This window comes from Lichenostomus cassidix, chromosome 6, assembly GCF_008360975.1.
Source record: "Lichenostomus cassidix isolate B80296 chromosome 6, HeHo_3.0, whole genome shotgun sequence".
In the NCBI taxonomy this organism is placed as follows: Eukaryota; Metazoa; Chordata; class Aves; order Passeriformes; family Meliphagidae; genus Lichenostomus; species Lichenostomus cassidix.
In genome coordinates, this window is record NC_139487.1 from 9,703,063 (window position 1) to 9,725,043 (window position 21,981).

Genomic DNA, 21,981 nt, shown 5'->3' on the forward strand with positions numbered 1-21,981 from the left:
AGCTTCACCTACATCTTGTGGTCAGAACTAGACCAAAGTTAAACAAACATTCACATCTAAATTAATGTACGTCAGCAGTCTCAGACTTTTACTACATACATGTCATTTAGTGGTCTTGAGGCAATACAGTTTATTTCAGTCCACTACTTCCTATAATCCAGTTATTTATTGACATCCTTCTAATTCACAAAGTTACCTTGCAGTATAGTATTCTGTTTCTGGCTGTTAAGTAAGTACATTTTCAAAAAGTTTTATAATTACAGAGCAAATGATTTGGGTTATTTTTTGCATTTGACACCAACAGCAAGTTCAACTCTAAGCTGAAGAGGAGGAAAAAGAAGAGACCTAAATAACTGCATGTCCCACCCTAAGGTTAAAGGCCATCTATTTGAAATGCACATGAGTACTTCCCTCAAATCCTGAGATAAATCTTTGCCCACATATTTGCCCACGCGTTTACCAATTTTGTGGCCTTTGTTCCTAATGAAACATACCAACTTGCCTGTGCAGACCTGCAGGTCTGTGGTACCCTGACTATTCCTGGAATGCTTTTAATATATTGAAATTGTGTTTGGCTATCTTCCTGCCTCTGATCTTGCAGCCATTTTAAGTAACAGATCACAGCTGCCAGATCAATGTTGTCACTGGTGGTTACCGTAAGCTCTCTTGGGCAAATGGTATCTACTCCTGGCAATTTGCTGCTTTTTTTTCCCTATGTTCTAAAAATCTTTAATACCAGCATTTCGATTTGAGACCAATTCTCAAAATATGACCTACAAAGCGAAGTTGCTGCTTTAAAATCTCTCAGGAAAGTCAACCTGGATAACAATCATTTACTTTTTGTTCTGTGCCTTACCTTCACTGCGTATTTCTTCTATACTTCAGTCATCTATCTGCTCTCCAGTCTGTCTGGCAGGATGTTCATTCCTGATGTACTTGAAATGATTCTATTTAAATGATTTATCGTAGGCTCTAGTATCTTTAGCAAATTGTTTCTCAGAATATCTTTTGGCCAGACTTATTATACTTTAAAATTTAATTTGTGAGAGAGGTTTTTTTTTCCCCTATTTTCTTCAGCGAAAACTTCAGCTTTTGAAAGATGGTTCCTTGTTGCTAAGAGATTCCTAAACCCTGCTATAAACCCCTTCTTGCCTCTTAAAGATAAAAAGTAGCAACAACAAAAACTTTGAAGTCTTCGGCAGGTGCGTATATATCTTATCCAGCTTCTAATTCATTCTTTAAAAAGCCACTTCACTACCCACATGCTTTAACTTCCTCATAACAAGCGTTCTCATTTTTATGACTAGCAAAGGCAGAAGGCTGGCAGGGAAATTGCAGCACTCAGTTCTCCTCAGATGTAACCACTGAGCTTGAATCATACAAACACATAACTGGGAGCCAGGTAAGAACAGCTTTCCTATACCAGATGAGAATGTACTGAAAGCAACACTGATGCTTTCTGAAGTCATTGCCTTCAACAAGTTTGAGATTTTTATCAGCATGCTTTGGAAACACAAAATTCCTCCTTCCATACCTTCATGGTAGCAGGTTGCTGATCCAAACATCAAGGTGATATGGTCAATGCATTATAACCACTATTGGGATTCTTGTGTGTTACAATGTTTCAAAACTTTTTTTTTTAAGGAACACTTACTCAAAGACTGCAAACAGGACGCAGATGGGTTTGTTTTATTGTTGTTTAATTGTAATATATGAGGGATTGACTGCTTTAGCTTATTAGAAGAATTAACTCAATCTAAAGTAACAGCCTATGTCAAATATATATGGTCCATTTCCACGGAGAATAAACACATCTGATTCAGCAATTCACTCACTGATTTGTGTAGCTGCAGTACTGTTAGTCCAAAAAATGTGATTAAATAGAATTTAAAATTAAGATAATTACAGGTTACTCCAATTACTGGCATAGATAAGCTTCAAACTGAACTCCTTGACATGAACCCCTCCATATCTCTAGGTTAAGGTGTAGACACTGGGCAATAGCAGCAACTGTAAACCACTGGAAAACTTCCTGAATGCAGAGCATAAAGAAATCAAACTTTCATGCTTTGTTAGTGATTGTTTTTACCCCATTCCCCTTCAGCCAAGACTCTCCTCAGCCTAAGATGACACAACACAAATCACAGTTCCTAGCACTCCACACTGATAACCCACATAGACTTGAGTGTTGGCAAGTCTCAGTTAGCAGCAAAAGCTCTGCAGGAGGAGCAGAGTTAAGGGAGCATCAGCTGCAAAGAACTCAACTGAGTTGTTTTAACCTGACACACAAAGGTGCACAACAAAGCCAAATCTTAAACCTGCTTCCACATTTAACAGATTCTTTTCTATGAAGAGTCATTGGTCACTAGCAGACAGAGAAAACCTTCATGTTACTACAACTGAACTGTTAAGAAGCTATAAAAATCCAGCTTCAGCAGAGGGGAAACAAAAAATCGACTTTCTAAATATCAGCATTTGCTAAGGACATTGTAATTTCTGAACACAGCTTAATAAGTGAAGGGTGGGGGGAATCACTAATATACATCTAGCCACATTTGGGTTTTTTAAACTTCCAAAGACTCAGCAATTTTAAGCCATCAGGGACAGACTTATTCCTAAGCGAAGGAGCAATTTAAAAAAATTAAGTAAAATGTGGTAGATGTAGAAAGATACATTTAAAGCCATTTCATTAACAGCTAAAATGCTAGTAAAATAGAATGAGTTTACCTTTTGGAAAAAATATTTAATTTTAAGGTAGATCTGTTCTCTTGCAATTAAAAGCCTAATGATTTAAAATATACCAGTCTGCAATTTGAATAGCATTTCCAGCTTTAATTCCAGCATCACACAGAAAGAGCAGAAAATCTGATCACCATGTCACAAGCAACTGAAGAATTATATCAGCTCCTCTTTGCAGGGCTGTTCTTCATTAATTTATAATTAACAGGATGTGATAAAACAATCTGTACTACTAACTTTTAACAGCCTTCTTGTGTCAACTGAAAAAGGACAGGTTTTTGTGTGGTGAATGCCAGAGCTCCAGTGCTTCTCTCCCGTGCTTGGCAATGCACACTCCCTACATTCTGGAGGTGCCCACCAAGTTCCTCTGCCCCCTGCTGCAATCAGGGACTTCACATGAATGCTGTCCTCTTCCTCCTCCTGCCTCCCATGAAACTCTTTATCACATGGACTGAGGAATTTGACAGGCAATGAGATACAGAAACTTATCTGCTGCCAGCAAACTGTTTCCATGAAAGGGACCTCAGAAAGGGAAAGGGGAAAATGGCAAAGAGCAATCCAACACTCTTCAACACATTCCAGGCACTCATGGGAAAAAAAGCAAAAGACAAAAGAAAAAAAAAAGGCAGCACCAACAATTCAGTATTTTAACATAACTAAAATAAAGCCTTTGACAGCTATGCTGTCTTGGAAAGCCTGAATGTCTTTTTCCTAAATCCACAACAGAAGTAATAGCTACAGAAATTCTGTACGAACTTGGGGATTAGCAGCATGCCCGAGGAAGCAGGATCTTCGCTCCAAGAACCCTATTCGCATTTTAAAAGGTTGCAGGAATTTGGATAAGCCTTCCTTACTGCTGTGGATCATAGAAGTAGCAGCAGTTCTGAAAGTACCCTAGGGTGATGTTTTCCTGTTTTAGTTATTAAACTTCCTCATCCTCAACTCCTAAGCTACTCCAGCTTTCCATCACAGTGAGAGAAGCAGTACAAGTGCTCAGATTTAGTCTGTTTATGCCAGAGAAACTTTAGGTTTGGCTCTTTTGAGACAAGAAAACCATCACTTGGTGCTGAGGTTACAGAAAACCAGGTTCTATTTTGTAATAACAACCTATGCTGAAAATTACTGTGTTTTTAAAATAATTATTAAAACCGCAATCAATAACTCCACAGGTCTTTCACATATGTACTAAAAGCAACAGGAGCCACACCAAAAGCAAGTGGTTTTTTGGGCAACAACTATAGAAATGTTGGACAGGATCTCGTCTTTTTTTTTTTCTTTTTATTCTCTTTGATTGCTGTAACTTGCACAATATATATCCCACATTTTATTTCATTTGTTTATGAGTATCTGGGCAGAGCTCCAGTGCTTTGATGAACTGGTCACAGTGAACAGCTCAGTTCAGCAAGAGCACTACCACCAGCAGGGAAAGCTGCAGAAATGGAGGAGATACAACACCATTGTCTCGTCCATACAGGACAAGGTTGAGACAGCCAAGTAAACAGGAACTGAGTTCCACAGAGTTTCTTCACCTCAACAGGAAAGAAAAAATCCAAAAAATGCAGGACTTTAAATGCAAATCGTCTTCACAATTAATGGGGTTAACTTTCAATCTGAATGAGAAAAATGCAGAGTGCAGACACAGTATGAACAAACATTACTGTCTAAAACTACAAATATTTAGTGAGATTGTCAGACTCAGACTTCTATGCATTGAAGCTTCTCATACTAGGAATAAAAAAAGCTCTAAATTGATTCACTAGAGAATGAGGCATCAGATTACACGATTGTATGAAATGTGCATAAGCCCAAATCCGTGTTTAATTTTGTCTTTGTTATCAGACTGCAAGACAACTTCTTTTTACGAATATTTACTGGAAACAAGCATTAAAGGCAGGAATACACTTGTATCGCATATTCTGTTTCATCATTCATGCAGACAGGATTATCTACAGTCACTGACATTTGAAGAGCCACATCTGGGCAACTTAAACAGAACCAATTAAAAAACTGACCAAAATCAGGAAGTTCACTCTGAGAATAGGGCATGGAAGGGACAATAAATTCACATTTAGCCGGAGGACCCCAGGCTTCTAGGATGTTTAAATATGGTTCCATCAGGGCTGGTAGCTGACAGAAGATGGAGAACACAATCTTTTCATGTTTGCATTAAATACTGTACATCCAAGAGTAAACACTTACTAAACACTTTCCCTTGCTTGAACCTAAGAAGCATCATGTCTAAAAAGGGATTTTGAACCAATGTTCATCCCAATTCCTCCTCGATGGACTGGAAGGGTGAGAGCTGTATGGAGAATGGAGAGGAAGTGTTGAAAGATGCACTGGGCAGGGTGGGAGGAAAGCACTCAAGAGCATGCTTAAAATAGTCTCACAAACACCATCTAGCCTCTCCCAAGGATTAGAAAGCCCAGGGGCTCAAAACCACCAAAACTACAGCAGCCTAACTGCAAACATGACCTTCAGCAGAACTGCAAGCCATCCTGCAAAACAGGGTGTGTGCAGGTGGTGGGAATGGGACACCAAAGTCTGGCATTTTCAGTAGGACACTGACAAAACTTTTATCCAACTCCACATCATTTACATGCAAAAACACTTTGGCAACTGTCCTGCTCTGCCCTACTTTGGCCTCTTCCTCAGTTCTATGTGTAAGGGGATTTTAAAAGTCTAAATGAGTAATGCTACCTGCAGCTTAGAAATGTGCTTCTTATCATAGAGGCATTGAAAAAAAATCAACTTTACAAACTTGCTGAATCTTAGAGTTTTGTGAGATGTTTTCAGAAAACAATCCCGACAAGTCCCTTGAATGTTTTAATAGTTCAAGATGTAAGGGCTCCTCACAGAAACCATGTGGGAGTGCATGAAGGGAGTGCAGCTTGCCCAACAGCTAAAAGACAACATTGAATTTTATTTGACCAGATTAAATGGTTACGGGTAATGCAGCCACACTATCTGTATTTCAGGGCTTGGGGTTTTATTAGCATTTTTTAAAGAAAAATCAATTCAGGTGATAGATTAGAAAACAGATTTATGTTAGTCTTGCATCTTACTGTATTTTTTTACAAATTACTTCTAGACTGCTCCTTAGACAGAACAGGAAATAAAAAGGCAATTGTTTTACCATGTTCTCCCATCACTATAATGAGATGCATCACAGTGGAGTTATTGAATAAGCTCAAAACTCCGCAGGTTACATTCTTCTTCATCCTCAGCCTTGCCTTTCAAGTGAGCTTAACTCTTATTAAAAGGACCAGGGCTGTCCTCAGGCACACCCTGTCTTTAAAGATGAAGCCCCAACCACATTTTATGGAAAAGACCTCTCAGTCTGTACCTTTGCCAAACTGCATAGCAGGTTTAAATAATTATGCAAGACAGTAGATTTTGATTCCAGGCTCCTCTTACTCAGTCTCAAGTTCTAAAAATAATATTTTTCTTTCTGCTAGGGCACTTCCAAACAATGATGATCCAAAGGCATTAAAGAAAAAGAAAGTTACAACTTAAACAGCGTGACACAGATTATGAACAAAGAAACCCTTCCCATATGGAAAAGTTTTAAAAATTTGACATTTCTTTTCAATATGTGTTAATCAGAAAGACAGTAGTGAATTCTCACTGCTTTAGACAGAAAAGAATCAAACCTCTTGGGACACATTACACAAAAGAGCAATTGCAAAGAAGGGAGAACAATCCTGTAGTTTCTTTTAAAACCAAACTCCTAACAGTGTTTTCTTAAATGGCTGGGAAAGTCAGCATTTTGGAGCCAGCCACATGTTACTTATCAATGCTTCAAATGCAGGGTGAATAAGAAAGGCCATGCCTGGTTCCTTTTGCAATTGGGAAAAATCTCTTTTGAAGTCTTTCTGAGGGACTGACGGGGGAGAAAGTGTCAGGAAAAGGATTTGACAGGTTCTGCACAGTGAGGGGCAAAAAAATGTCAAGAGTAAAATCTCTTGTCTAAAATGAGCAAAGAGATAGAAACCTCTCCTTCAGCACTGGAGACACCAGATAAAATGTCTGAGAGTCTCTTGTATCTTTTTTCCAGCCACACATTAATTCCTTTTTATGCTTTTTGCCAGCTTCTCATCTTACCAGGAGCCTACAGGAGAAGCCAGTCCAGGACTGCAGGGATTGCAGCCTCACTGGGGCTCCATGTCTAGCAGTCTCCCAAGATCCCAGGAAAACACCTTGTATTTTAAATACCCCAAGCATCACAGAAGACTTCCATTTAAAGGTGGAAGCAATGATCTGAATGATCTTAAAGCAGAAGGCCCAATAAATTACCCAGTTTCTTGAAATGAAAGGCATTATCAATGAACATGTCAGTGCCAACACTGTTGGTTTTGCTCTTGGACAGGATTTCTCTCCTTTATTTTCAATTCTGTGCAAATAACAGACATGAGTACTTTTATATCACCTGCAAAGCACAACTACCCATCAGCTGGTCAAGAACTGAACACATTTTATTTTTTACCAGGACTGCAAGCTGCTCTGCCCTTTATTTTAAATTCTCATACTCTTCAAACAAAAATAAAACACTCATTATTTTTTCCCCTCAATCATAAAGACAAATGCTTGATATAACAAGTCTCTAAAAGCTGTATTAATAGTAGAAATTTGAGAAATTAATTCTGTACAAACTGTATTGTTATCTGTAGCAACCTACACAGCTACAAACAATGCAAACTTGGCATTAACAAGACAGAAAGCACCAGAATTCACTACATCATTACTCTCAAGTAACAATTTGATACACTCTTAGTGGAAGAAAGCAGCTCAGCACCTCTCAATTTGAAGTGCACAGAAGTAGAAGATCAGCTTTTGTTAATAAAAGCCATTGTGTTTCCATTCTGATGAAGTGATAATATTTTGACTTCTTTTTTGTTTCTGCCTCGTAGTGTTCCATTTGCAGGGTACATGGAGCATTTCATAGCAAATAAAGGAGAAAAACTTTCTCCAACTAAGAAAAATCCCCCAAAAGAACCCCATCCAAGCGCTAGCAACAGGATTATTTTAATATAGTCTTTTCAGTTACATAACAGACATGAAAATGCAAGTTATAACACTGTCTTATTTTAATAAAGACCTGGGGAGCTATAGGAAAGAGTGGTAGAAAAAAAAATACTTCAGATAAGAGATTAGGCACTCAAATCCCTAAAAGACTCCACTGTAAGAATGTTTGCTGCCTATTATTATAAAAATGAAGACCACAACATGATATATGTTAACTATACCACAGATACACTTGTAAGACGTAACAGAAGTCTCTCAAAAATGTATAAAAGAATCCCCAGTTCCAACTTGTAAAGCACAGGCTGCTGCTCAGGTTCTGCCATCTTCATACCACTCCTTTTGCACCTTTAGGGACTGTACTTGTAGCAGGTAACTGCTGTGAGCAAAGTCTGCTAACTGCTGAGAAGAATGTCAAAGCTGCAAGCACCACATCCACTGATCTTTGATGATATTTATCATCATCTGGTGCCTGTACCCAACTGAAAATAGGGAATATCCACCTCACTGTGGCTGGAATTTGCACGATATCCTTATGTCTATGCAGTTTTATGACAATTTAGAGCAAATATTATGCAGCTTTGCTCACACTGTTGCACTCACACCAAAGCTGAGGTACAACTTCATCCCACAAAAGTATTCTGCACAACATTAATGAGAATATTGTGATGGGTTTTTTTGTCTGTGCTTTATAATAAAACCACTTTAAAAGTGGCAGTTCACTGATTCAGTTCCCTCTTCTCCCTTAATATTGTTACACTACAAAACAGCAAGAACACAGCCAAGAAATCAGGCAGTAAAATGTTTTAGGTACCTTGATTTTTTCCACGTCTCTCTTCCTCTCTAGTAATATACTTGATCTGTAAAAGAGAAAAAAATACATTACTGACTCCTGGTAGGTTTCTCAACATTACTGGAATACACTGTACACTTAAAGCATTAACAAAACATTTAGCTTCTTGAACTCTTTCAGAATCTTTCATTGAATTACATATTATCTTGTTATCATATAATGCATTTTTCATTCATCAAAATTGCAAAGTCTTATTTAAGAGCACCTAGTTGGGAATCTCAACACTGACCAGGTTACAAATCAGAAAATCCAGACTACCTGCTGGATTTCTAAAGCAGAGCATAACAGCCACAATCCACAATTCCTCTTGTAGCCCTGAGGAAGCTGAACTCCAGAGCAGCTGCTGTGCTGCAGAGCTGGGGCAGGAACACAGGACAGGAACACAACACCTCCTTTCGAAAACTGACAACTGCTGGTGCTCAAAGTTCATACGGAAACAACCGCCCTGCTCTGACCCTTTCCCACCACTGAGCACTAATGGCTTTTCCTCTTGCATTCATCTTCTAACATGAAAGTAAAATGAGTAAATAAAATAGCAATTGTTTACTTCTATCATCTTTTGTCTTCACAGCCCTTGAGCACAAGTTATCTTCAGTGAAACTTGACAAATTATTTCCATCACCTTCCTTTTCCCCTCAACCACTCAACCAAGAAAAAACACTTATTTCCAGGGGGACAGGGGCCAGACTCCCTCATTTCATACATACATACAAAACATATGCTACATTTTCTTTTTTAAGGTCTATACATTGCAAATTAGACATTTTATGCATTGTGAAAACACTGAGCTCAGCCTACCATCAGGCAAGGCTGGTACTTCTCACCAACTTAGAACCCCATTTTAATTCATCACGCTGTAATAGACTCTTTGAACCATTCCCAGCTTTTCCTTTTTACTCTTTCATGACCTTCACTGTAGTATCCTCAAGCATTACTGCTTAGGTCTTCTCAGCATATCACACTACTTCAGCAGTTTCAACACTTCAGCAGGCTGGTTATCCCATTTCCCATCATCATGAAAAGCTGAATTATTCAATGTGCCCTATGAATTTCAGGAGAACTGACTTCCCAAAAAAAAGTGTGCACAAAAATAATGCAAATAGAATCATACAAAACTTACATAAGACACCATTGTCACAAGATACTCTGAAGCAAAAAATAAACTTCTAAGAGAAGTCAACGTAAGGTGTTATTGCATCTTGTTATTGCTCCATTTGTCTATTTTCCCTGAATTATTTACTTATATAAAGTCAAATCCTTGCTCAGCAAGTTTGCATTTAGGCATGAACAATGTACCTATACAGTGTTACAGCTGTAATACAGGTAAACAGCCCCAAAACTATTTCATCTACTTTTAGACCTGACAGGAACACAGATTTAGGGGAAATTTAGGGGAAAGAATTCTCTACCCAGGTGCTTTAGAAGGAGCTTGGGCATATTTGTTTATTTTTCTGCCCTGCCAGCTGCTCTCTGGCAGACAACAAAGCGATGGCAGTGATTGGGGAAAGAGGAAGAAATATATTGGCATCAAAATGCCATGCTAGAGCAGGAGTACTCCACAGCACCAGGAATTTAAACACTCTAACGTGACTGTTTATCCTTGGCATGAGTACAGTTTATTTTTCATCTACTTCACACTGTTAGAGATAAGGCAATGCTATTTTTACGCAAGCTCCTGACATGTTAAGTGTAGCCATCACAGGCAAGAAGAGACTCTGTCTTCCAGGCTAGCAGCTACTGTTTCCAGAGGGCATTGGAAGACCATTCTCAGACACGAAAATTTAATAGTCTCTCCAATTTTGCCAGCTTCAGGTCTAATGGCATTGGTTTGCAGCAGACAGAGATGCCCATATCTGACGGTGTTTGACACTACTTTGGTTGCTCCCATGGGGGTCAGAGCTCTTCATCCCTCCCCAATTCAATATACTCGTCATTAAAACAACAATAAAAATACTTGACAATTATGAAACTACTCTGCCATGTAGTGCCATGACTCAATTCCCTCTTCTTAATCCATCGGGGTCTTTCATCCCATTCCTCCCACCCCAGAGTATGAGCAAGAAACTCTGACATAGGTACTGATCAGGAAATCTCTTCACTGCACTTTGCGTTGTTTATGCCACATTCTCAGCTCTTGTTCATCAGTTAAATGCCTCTATGCCCAAAATAAAATTATATAATCAGTAACAAAGGATGCAGATCATATCAAGAATGGGAAAAAGAAAATCTGGAAAGGAGTAACAGTCACACATTAAAGAACAAACTCAGAGTTGGCTGTCAGATCAGGGAAAATAACAACAATATACATTCTTGGATGAATAAATTAGGAAGAGAGATGGATTTTAACTCAAGATATGACAGCAGTAAGACAGGTATTGAATGTGAACAGCTTCGAAAAAATTTGCAATACATCTGAATAAATGCGTATGTCAGAAATCAGACATACTACACAAATCCTAACAGGATATTGAAAATACAAGTACAAATTAAATGCTAAATGAGGACTTCAGCCTACAGGACAAAAGAATTTGTGTGTCAGAGATATCATTTATCTTCTTGAGAATTAAAGTGTAAAAGCTACTCAGTTACTTGAGAGCTACCTCTCCCTCTCCCTCTCTTAGAGAAGTAACATTTTAAAGCTGCATCCAGAAACTATGAGTAATCACAATGATGGATAGTCCAGGAACTGATGGGATATCCCAAAGAAACATGGCCTGGAATGAAATCATAATCTCCCTCAACTACTCATATTATAATGGCTGATCAGTGTGCATTAGGAAAATACACTTCTGGTTTGAATCCAAACCTTGAGTATAAAAGCAAAGCTCTAGAAAGCTCTAGTAAATATTTCAGAGAATTTTGAGTTCCAAACTGAAGAGCTGGCAACTAAGTTCTTTTTTTTTTTTTTTTAACAAACAAAACCATCAAAAGATTGTGCAACTCAAAGAGCCCTTAAGGAAACAATTGGGAATTTTTCATAACATGGTATTTCCTTATACTGCTGACCACAGGAATGCAAACAGTTCCACCAAACAGAGATTTCTTCATTGGAAACAACTGACCATCTAACCATGTTTCCATCTTTTCCATTCTCAGCACTCAGCATACAAAACAGATGATATAACAGAGTACAGAATTGTCATACCAGGGCCACAGACATCTTCACTAGAAATAAGCACCTGAGAGAATTAGCAAAAACATATTTCTTAGGGGTTAGGGAGAGAATTTATGTCTAATTATTTAGCATCCTTGTCTAAACAAAATTGCGATTTATTACTTATTCATCGAATTTCCCCTAAATACTGTTAGCATCCCTGTCAACCAGAAAGAGACCCCTATCCCCAACCATAACTCAGCGTATCAGTAACAAGACTCAATCCCACAGCACTCCCTGACAGTAATGCAGGTGAGGCTAGCAAGGCACAAAACCATGGGCTGGTACTCAGCCGAGTTAGTGAAAGGAAAAGCAATGCTATTCTTTCTATACCCTTTGTACCTTATAAAGTATCTATCCCTATGTAAATCTAATGGATGAATTTCCTCACCACTGTCTCCATTTGGGATTATTTGAGCAATGCCAACTGGCAACGTGAATGCCTCCAAATGAAGCTGGAAATGTTGTTGTATCTGTATAGCAATGGCACTCAGAACTCACAGTCTACCAGACCCTACATGAGGAGACCAAGTAACACAGACACCTCAAGGGAAAGGCAAGACAGGACTTACAAAAGGACTTAATTTTCCTGACAGATAATTAACAAGTCACTATCGTGGAGAAAGCAATTTACACTCTGTGCTGAACTTCATGCTGTGAAGAGAAATAGAGGATAAATGAACATAAGCAACTGTAAAAACAGAATATTGTCAGAATTCAGGAAGGCACCAGGAATGGTAAAAGGTGCTACATCAGCACCCTGACCAATATCTGTCATTGCAAATTTGCAACTCAATTAAGGCAAGATTTTAATCAGAGCTACAACTGCACTTAATTCTCTCCATTCAAGCTGAAGGAAATCAAGAGGAACAAGTCATAAAAGCAGAACAACACTGGAATGTGCTACAGAGAGACCAAATTGTTTTCAAAAGGAAAAACCAAAACAAACAAAGCCAATGAAAGACAAGGCTTGATGGAGTTAGTTTGCCAAACAAGTCAAGAATTTTGGATGGTAGAAAAGACAGACAAATGTCTTAGCTTCAGATAGAGACATAAAAAGACTTTGCTTGTGTGGAAGTGTTTATAATCCATGGCAGAGAGATTATTACTCTTGTAGTCAAGGAAACCACTCTTACAGTTACAAGATTTCAAATTTTGGAATTCCCCTTTTAAGAGGGAACATGGAAAAATCCTTCATGCTCTTCTAAAAGGAGAATGGAATATGGCTCTGGTGTCCCATGTGTGGACAAACAGTGCCGCAAGGTTTTGACAACAAACTGGTTCCAAGGGCTCTGCAGAGGAAGAGGTCACCATCATATATGAAACATCTATACTTTAACCTTCTCAGATCATCAATGATAAAATGGCCACAACATCCCAAAATATTTTCATATACAAAACCATTTACCAGGAGTTACTAAACCAGAAGCTAAAATTTTCAAGATAGGCTTTATTTAAATTATTGGATTTCTTGATCTTTTTTTTCAACGAGATGCCCACTGAACTCACAAAAGCTGATGTTTCATCACAGCACACTGTTAGTGCTGGAGAATTCAACTTTTCTGATGCTACAAACACATGAAACTTCCCCTCCTTTTTAGATTATTCTGAAGCTCTAAACATAAATTATACAAAGAAACATGTTGGTTTAATTATAACAGTAGAGCAAAACTTATTTTTCCAGTTATTATCTTAACTAGATAACCAAAACCCTGCTTCAGCTGATACGCCAGAGCATGCTGAGATTTAGAACACTACTCAAAAACTATCTTTTATTTTTACTGCTGCCAACATAATAAGAAAAAAATATGCCCCAAAAACTTTTCAATTTAATCTCCTGGATGATGCTAGAGAACTACCCAAACTCTGCAGACTGTAAAGCAAAGCAACAGATACAGCACACTATGACTGCCATAGTTAGAACATAGTAATACCAAGCGATGCAAGAAATTATTTGCTGGTTTTCATTAAAATGCACAGCTCATTTTTAATTTTTCCTACAGTCATTGCACCAAGGTGCATGTTCAGAATGGCAAGAATCTACTGGGCAAAATTTATGTAACATTCATACTCAAGTTGACTTAGCGCTACAATCAGTAGAAACTTCGGTGCTGATGAGGAAGCAGAGACTGATTTTAGAGAAATATTACAAATCAAAGCTATTGAGGAGTAACTGAAAAGCTTTAATTATGACTTCTGGCTGAAATAAATACATATAAAAATGAAGGTCCTAATTCACACTCACCTTATAGGTCATAGTTTATAACAACACTGGTTATTTCATTTTACCATTGACATCTAATAAATCCCATTAACAAAGGCCCAATGCTCAATAACTCAGTGTTGTAAAGAATAGAGTTGCTGTCTGGTACCTCTATTAATGACTGCTTCTCAGCAAGACTAAAATTAGTTTCAAGTGGGGTATTTTAAGTACTGCATTATTAAATTTTCACATAGATACAGTCTAAGCAATGGGAAATGGCACTGTCAGAAATCATCTGAGTGGCCTTATCTGACTGCTGGGTACAGTTTTGCAACAGACCTTCTAACTGGCCTCAGGGAAGTAATTTCTGCATTATATACTTCTGCTGCCCTTGCTCCCTTCAAATGAGGTGAGGTCCCTGCTGAGACTGGCATGAGAGAAGGTGTGAGTTAATACACTGCATCTCTTTCAGTAACAGGTACTTCAAACCAGACAAAACACAAGTGCTAACTGCAGCTTCAAAAAGCCTGTCAAGAGGAGGCAGACAGTGCTCCTTTAGCCTTCATTACAAAAATTGAAAAAGCATAGGTTAAAGTGACACCAAATCCGTTTAAGCAAAATAATTTTCAAGCTATGTCCAGGGTCTGGGCAATTGTGAAGAAAGAGACACCTAGCATTTTTCAGCTGCTATTTAATGCCCCAACCTGCTTTTTTCCACCTTTTGTTTTCTTGTCTCACTCCACATATATTCTTGTATTCAGACTTCGCAGATTTTAAATCACTCCCGAAAGAAAAAATATCTTACATTCCTTTTAAAAAAGAAAATGAAATGTGAAGGCCCAGCACGACTCCTTTCTCACCTTTTGTTAACACAAGTTTCCTGCTTTCTTCTTGTCCCTGAGACAAAATCTCTCATTTTCTACCAATCTTTCAGTGTCAACTTCAACCCATTAGCTTTTCCTGCAGTCTCATTACTGTCCTCTGACCTCACCTACTCATGTGTCTTGGGCATTTTCAAAGTTGCTTTCAGTTTCTCACCAGAAACTATCGACTCCAGTCACTCCTAACCCGCAGTTTGCAGGATCCTATTCCTAGCAATACACACTCATTCCAAAATACCGAGGCTACTAATGGTTGTAAAGAATCCTACCCTCCACCCATTGCAAGTCCCTCCTTTCCTGCTCCTTCTGCATTCTGTTTTCAGCACCATCAGCCCACTCCTCCTCTTCCACTGCCATGTGAACTGCTGGCAAGAGAATTGCCCAGACACATTGTGCTGGCCAACTACCTCAAATGCAAAATTGGAAGCAACTTCTTTGTGCTGTACACAGACCATCCACCTCATACTCTGCCCCAGAGACCTAACACAGCATCAAAATTTCAAGAAAGCACTTCAAGAAGCAAGACTTCTGCTCCCTTGGTTCCAACTCCCACACAACAAAACCAAGACCAACTTCCCAACTCACTCAGGTATGTGCATTTGAGACTCCATTCTCATTAGATTAACTTGTAAGAAATACACTTAAACATTCACAGTTATAACAGTGCTAGAACAGCAGTGTTCTGCCTAAGGATACAAAACAAGGCAAGACTCATAGGGAATGTAAAGTAAAAAAAAGACCTAGCACATTCTCACACTATGTTTAATTTCTCAGCAATTTTTTTTGCAAGCTGCCTTTGTTGCTTCAGTCCTAAAAAACGTCCATTCAGAATGTTTTCACTAAGAAGTGATGTTTGCTAAATTGGTACTTCAACCACCTGAGCAGCCACTTGTTCCTTTCTAATCTCCCCTGTTCCTTTAATGCTATGTTGGTTTTATCTGCAAGCCATCAAGTCCACAGCACCTCTACACCTGCACTCACACACAGTTTTGTCTTTCAGCTCTGAAGCTGAAGTGTTACTCTCATTCCACTGCAGCAACATTACTTCTGAGCATTCCCAGCAAGGCTACTGGCACTCTGCAGCTCTTTCTGAGACTGTCAAAACTTGCCTCATGCTGTGCCTGCAAACAAGAAGAGAATAGTGGAAATAAAAGTGAAGACCTGCAGCTGAAGTTTGAAGAGGCTGGAGAGGATTTTCCCCATGCTCCCAACAGTGATTATTGGGGCAATTAGCCCAGTTGCATCAAGATGCAACAAAACCACCCACGAGGAATCTTTACCTGACAACAGATGATCAGAAAGTGTTTCATGACATAGATTTCAAATGTATGGTATTATTTTCTTCCAGCATTAACTTATGGATAAAGCCATAGCTGGATTCGTGACACCACTATTGCTGCAAAGCTAATAATGTTCAGTGTACATAGAGATGTTAAAATATTTTTCCTGAGCTCCAAAATACCAAGCCCCTTATTTATTAGAACAAGCTGTATTTGGAAGTTGAGATTATGATTTGTTTACAAACTGACCAACTCCACTGGTGAAAGAAAAATACATTTTCATCAGTATTCCTCCTACTTTTTTATGGCATTATAAACAGAAGCATTGCCTCTTTATATTCTTTTATTTAATCACGCTCATGAAACAGTCAATCCAGCCTCCAAACCTGACAAAGAATAGGAACTAACTACACTTTTTTTCTTTTTTTTTAAATTCTGTATCTCACTTGTTCACTTTTGACTTCTACAAAGCTTAATTCAGCCAACCTCCACCCTAACCCCTGGGAGCATCTTGTACTTTCCAGCCATCTGGACTGTATTTACATTACTAAGAAGAAAGTCAAACTTGCTCTTGAACAAAGAAAATTTCCTTACTATCTTTCTGTCTTGTCTGCAGTTATTTTCGAAGTTCTCATTTTTTCTAAAAAATTACTGTTCTCTCTGGGGAGCTCACTCAATCTCCCTCATGAGCTCTACTGATGTCATAGCACTTCTTCACTTACCATTTCCTAGCTCTGCCTTTTAAAAAAAAATTAAAAATTAGAAATTACTCTTTTTCCCCTCAGTTTTCACCCTCTCTTCACAAAAACCCTTACAAACAGCACAAAAGTTCATGCGTGATGGATTAGGATAGAAGTAATTGTACCAAAGTGTTTATTTAGACAGTAAAAGTGACAGCTTTGCAAATAAAATGAACTATTGCCAAACTAAGACCAGAGACAAGTTTTAAAAGGAACATAGACAAACATTTACTCTTGATGGTGTATCCATTTTAATGGTATCCCTCCCCCTGGCAGCAACTGCTGCATCTTGGCTCCTCCACAAGAGATGAGCACATAATATTTTTTTAATTATATTTTCATCAAAATATCTGCACTGTGACCCCTCTCCCAACACTGCTGATCCAATGTGCTGAGAAAACTTGAAGAAAAAGCACAAACTGCAGAAGACAAGAAACTACCTCAGACTGGCTTTGCTTTCAACCACATGTTCTTAAACCCCACCTATTTTTTATTTTGTCTGAGCTGCTGTATAAGTCTGCCTTTCAGTATTTTATAACCCTATTTTTCAGGGCACACTATCTCTTTCGATCAAAGGTAGTCAACTATAGCTTATCATTAAAAGCTATTTTGCAGATTTACTCTGCTCCACTTGACATGCACCAGAAATCTGCATCAAGTTTAAATGAAAGCCAGATTGGTGCCTTTGTTACAGGGAAAATTAATGAAAGCAGTGAGCAATGCCTGACATTCAGCTAACTTTCTAACTCGGAATTGAAGAGCTACAATGCTTTGAGATGCTTGACTGAAACATCTGATTAATTTCAAATATTAATTGAGTTTAATGAGCTAATTTAATACCTGCATAAAGGAGAAATGCCAAAGCATACCTATAGTGTAACATTAAGTAGAGAACACTTCCTAGGAAGAAAAATACCTTTCCAGAGGGGTGTTTGTTTAAAGAGAATTACATACTGGTGTTTATGTTCAAGCTGAACCTATAAATTTAATTCAACAAAGTGACCCTTCAGAGGCATAATGACTTCTAACAATCATGTCAAGTATCTTCTTGTCTCTTCAGCAGCTCTTCTGAAATACCAAGGAGTAGAAGTTCAATTACAGATGTATGGGAGGCTGCATACCACAACCACAGTAAATTCATTACAGCAGGAAACACTCAGTGGAGAGGTAACAGTGAATTAAAAATGTAATTAATATGCCCACATGAAAAAATAACTACTGAAATATCTCACCCAAACACTACCACATTCTGCTTGCTCTCTTTTATAGTTGCCAGTTTCTAGAATGATTCAACATTGTCCCTTCCCAGTTTTTTCCTCCTCATCTCCAAAACTCACAAAAGATCATCAGTATGAATAAACAGGGTTTGTCATTGGAAATAGCTGAAGTATTGTGAAGATGCAACATATCTGTGCTTTAGGGAAGCACAGCCAAAATACTTAGCAGAAACAAAACCCCAGGAGGTCTGTTATCAGTTGAGCAATACCTGTACTAAAAAGGACTTCTCCCCTCCATGCGATTTCAAGCTGTTTAAATTTTCCCCAAAATTTGCAATATTCTTTCTTTTTGAAGTGAAGACATGGACAGTAAACAATCAGGCAACCCTGGACTTCCTTTTCTTGAGACACAAGCCAAACGTTTCATGTAAACTACTAAAAATAAGTTTTACTTCCAGCAGTGACAACTCCTCACAGCTTAATCAAAGGAACAGCAATCACAGCCTAATGGGGCCTGTTCTCTGGAGCATCCAAGATGAAAAATTATCAGTAGGACAATATTCACTGCAAAGAAGAGAAGAATCTGCAAAGAAGAGAGGACTAATATATTTGCACTTAGTCTGCCTAAATTTGATTTTACATGTTTCTTACAGAGAGAACAAGAAGTGACTTGATGCTCAGTCTGCAGCTACGGTATGAAATTAGTTTCTAAGGAAACAGGGCAGAATCCAAGGGACAAAATTTCTGTGTTTGTGCTGCTTCTGTGGCAAACACAGCGTCATCTGCAGAAGGCACATGAAGCAAAATTCCTCCAAACCGATTAAGGGATTGGATCTTTAGCATCCTGAACCAGCAATTTAACCAGCAGCCTCCCTGGTGAGGCACATGCATCTGTTTGAGGAGGAACAGCACAGAGGTGTAAGCAGGATGAACTCAGCTCACGGCCACTGCCAGCCTACTGCTCTCAACTGCAGTGCAGGAAGAGACACTAAAAATAATACAGCTGGCACTTAACAGAGTCTGCTCCTCCATGCGTGCAGAGGCTCTGCTATGACTTTTAGAAAAACCCTACTGCCCACATCTAATGTGGGTTCCTCTTCATAGGAAAAACAAATTTTGACTAGTGAGGCAGAAAACTTTTCTGTCCAAGAACTCAAGACGGGTCAGGTAAAAGGTGCTGATTTTCAGGAGAGGTTTCCACACCATGAATGCCAAGCAGGTTTCCCTGCATGATGAGCACTGAGTGTCCCTCCAAGCCTGATGGCACGGGGCTGTTCCAGATGCTCTCCCCAGCTCTCCCAGGGATTGCACTCAGGATGCAGACAGCCCCAAAGGGCAGCTACGCCAGGGAACTCCGGGTGATGAGATCCTCCAGGCCAAAATACTCAGAATTCTTTGGAGAATTTAAAACTTCAGAGGTACATGGTGCACTTCCCAAACTTTGAAATGAAACATTCCTCATATCATCACCCACTGCTTAGCAACAGAGGTTGCACACGTGTACCTGTCTGGAAGAGGCAAAACAGTTCTTGTTATCCATCATTCTCACCACAGAGCAACACAATTTCTCTCTGAGAATACACAGGGTTTGTTTGGGTTATTTTAAATTATCTTAAATTCACATTTCAATATAAATCCAGGTCTCCTCTACGTTCAATGAAAACTAGACCTTGAACTGAAAATATAATATTTCTAAAGCAGTTTCAATACAGGTGTCTGAGTGAGGCTAATTTAAACTTGAGAGGGAACTCTCCCTGGCTTGCTTTTTCAGTTCAGACAATGACAATTCTTTTTTCACAGCTTTCCTTTTTAAAAGGAAAACATCAATGCACCTCAAAACCTCAGTGTTAAGCATCTACTTCTAAAACTGTTTGCATGAAGGCCAGCAGCCCAGCCCTGAAATCCTAAATACATTACCACAGGCTGTGGTATTATTTCCACTATGCTGTTCTACTGCAGAACACACATCAATATTCCTCTCTATCTATGGAATCAATGGAGCCTATTTTAGGCACAAAAGCTTCAAAATAAATCCTTCTGACCAACCTCTCAAATTAATTATGCAAATGCCATATCAAAGTGCACAGATAATTTTTACTTCAAATTTTTAAAACCCTGCACAGATACTCTGAAAGGAAAAGTAAGTAAATGCCTAATTATACACATTGAATAATCCAGATAATGGCCTGTCAAATGCATCATTCTGAATGCAAATCAGAACGATGGTTTTAGCAGTAAACACAACATGGAAAACTCATCTTTAATCTCATCTTTGGCAAGAAAATGCTTCTTTAAGATTACCTTCTGTATTCAATAGGATTTTTATATTTACATACATATATATATATATATGTATGTATGTATATAAAATATAATGTAGCATTTCCCCCTGTTGAATCTCAAAGCTTTTCCTTACAAAACATACTCTATAAGATATTCCAAGAGAGATGGATGGTATTTTTCCAAACAGAAGGATGCTGCCTCTTATTGCCCTGCTAGAAACACTAAAAGCAGCAATATTTTGTTTAGTGCATTACTTTTGTTCTAGCACAGTGTGATTGGTTTTGTATCCAAATGTCCATGAAGGAAGGCTGTACTCAAAAGCTCCAGTGCTGAGGAGCACTTGGCAGCTTAAGAGAGAGGAAGAAAGACATACTCAGAGCAAACAACTAACCTAATGCCTGCCTTGGAAATGAGTCCTAGCACGCACTCCAGGCATGTTTAAGAGGTAGGATTTTCTTCATTTCAGCTTACTTCTTCCTAACATAGCAAGCAAACCATGCAGAAATCAAGCAACCTAACAAAGGAAGGGCTAAAACTGAATAGATGAGAATGCCAGGTTAGACATGCCATTGAAACGACTGCTCTCCTCTTTTCTTCGTTCTAAAAAATTCCTTACACCACTGTCCATGCTATTAAGACAAATTTCAGCAAGTATAAAACCTTATTTCGTGACAGTGTTATTAAGGGGAGATTAGGCTTTTAGTGAGACAGTTCCACAACTCAAGAAATTGAGGCTGTAAAGAAAAAATAAAGAATTTCAGTGGCAACAGTGAACTATGGCTAACAGTGAACTATGGCTAACAGTGGCTGAAAGGTGTAAGTGCAACAAGAAAGTCTATCTGCAGCAATCTTCACTTCCCACCCAGGCTTTGCTTTCTAACATCTTTTGCCACTTACACATAAAAACCAAGATACGAAATTTCATGTTGAGGTTATATTGGTTTTAAGGCATGAAGAAAGTCTAGGAAAGCACCCGTACAGGAAAATAAATGCACAACTTTTAAAAGTTACCTCTCAGTAGTCACGTTTCTAACAAGATCCTCAGCTTAGGCTAAAGGCATTTGCTGCACACACTTGGATCCCTTCAACAAAAATTACTTAAAAGAAGGGGAGGAAACATGTGCTGATCAAACAGAATGCTACATTACATGATGATACAAAATGCATGAGATACACATTGAAGGCCAGCAGAATTAATCCACGTCCAGGTCTAAAATAAAACAGTACTACAGAAGTGTAAGATTTCCTGAGTATGTACACCTCACTCAATTTACACAAGCTCTTACCTATCTCTGCAACTCACTTTTTTTCCACTGCTGAAACTGCTGAACTCAAGAAACAAAACAGCCCCTTTCATGTGCTACTTCTACAAGGCGGTCACATCGAGAACTTGTACATCAAATTCAGTTAGGAAAGAGAACAAAACTAGGACAGACACCTTCAACTTGAATTTGCTGAACATTTTAATGATTCAAGTATCTTCTTGAAGTTTTAGCAAAGCTTTTCTTTTTACTCTTTTACAGTAATATCTGCCTATCCAGACCAGGTTTCAAAATGTAAACAGGGACTTGTTACCTAACTAAACAGAAATCCTATCCAGTGTAATATC

General features: G+C 38.5%; 1 long non-coding RNA gene across 1 annotated transcript in view; it reads right to left on the reverse strand.

Annotated features, from left to right (window-relative positions):
* The window catches only part of LOC146435173 (uncharacterized), a 67,952-nt gene that overhangs the window by 25,996 nt on the left and 19,975 nt on the right, over window positions 1-21,981 (reverse strand). The window contains exon 2 of the long non-coding RNA XR_014853167.1: window positions 8,576-8,621. This is a non-coding gene — a long non-coding RNA (uncharacterized LOC146435173). The remainder of the gene's footprint in view (window positions 1-8,575; window positions 8,622-21,981) is intronic.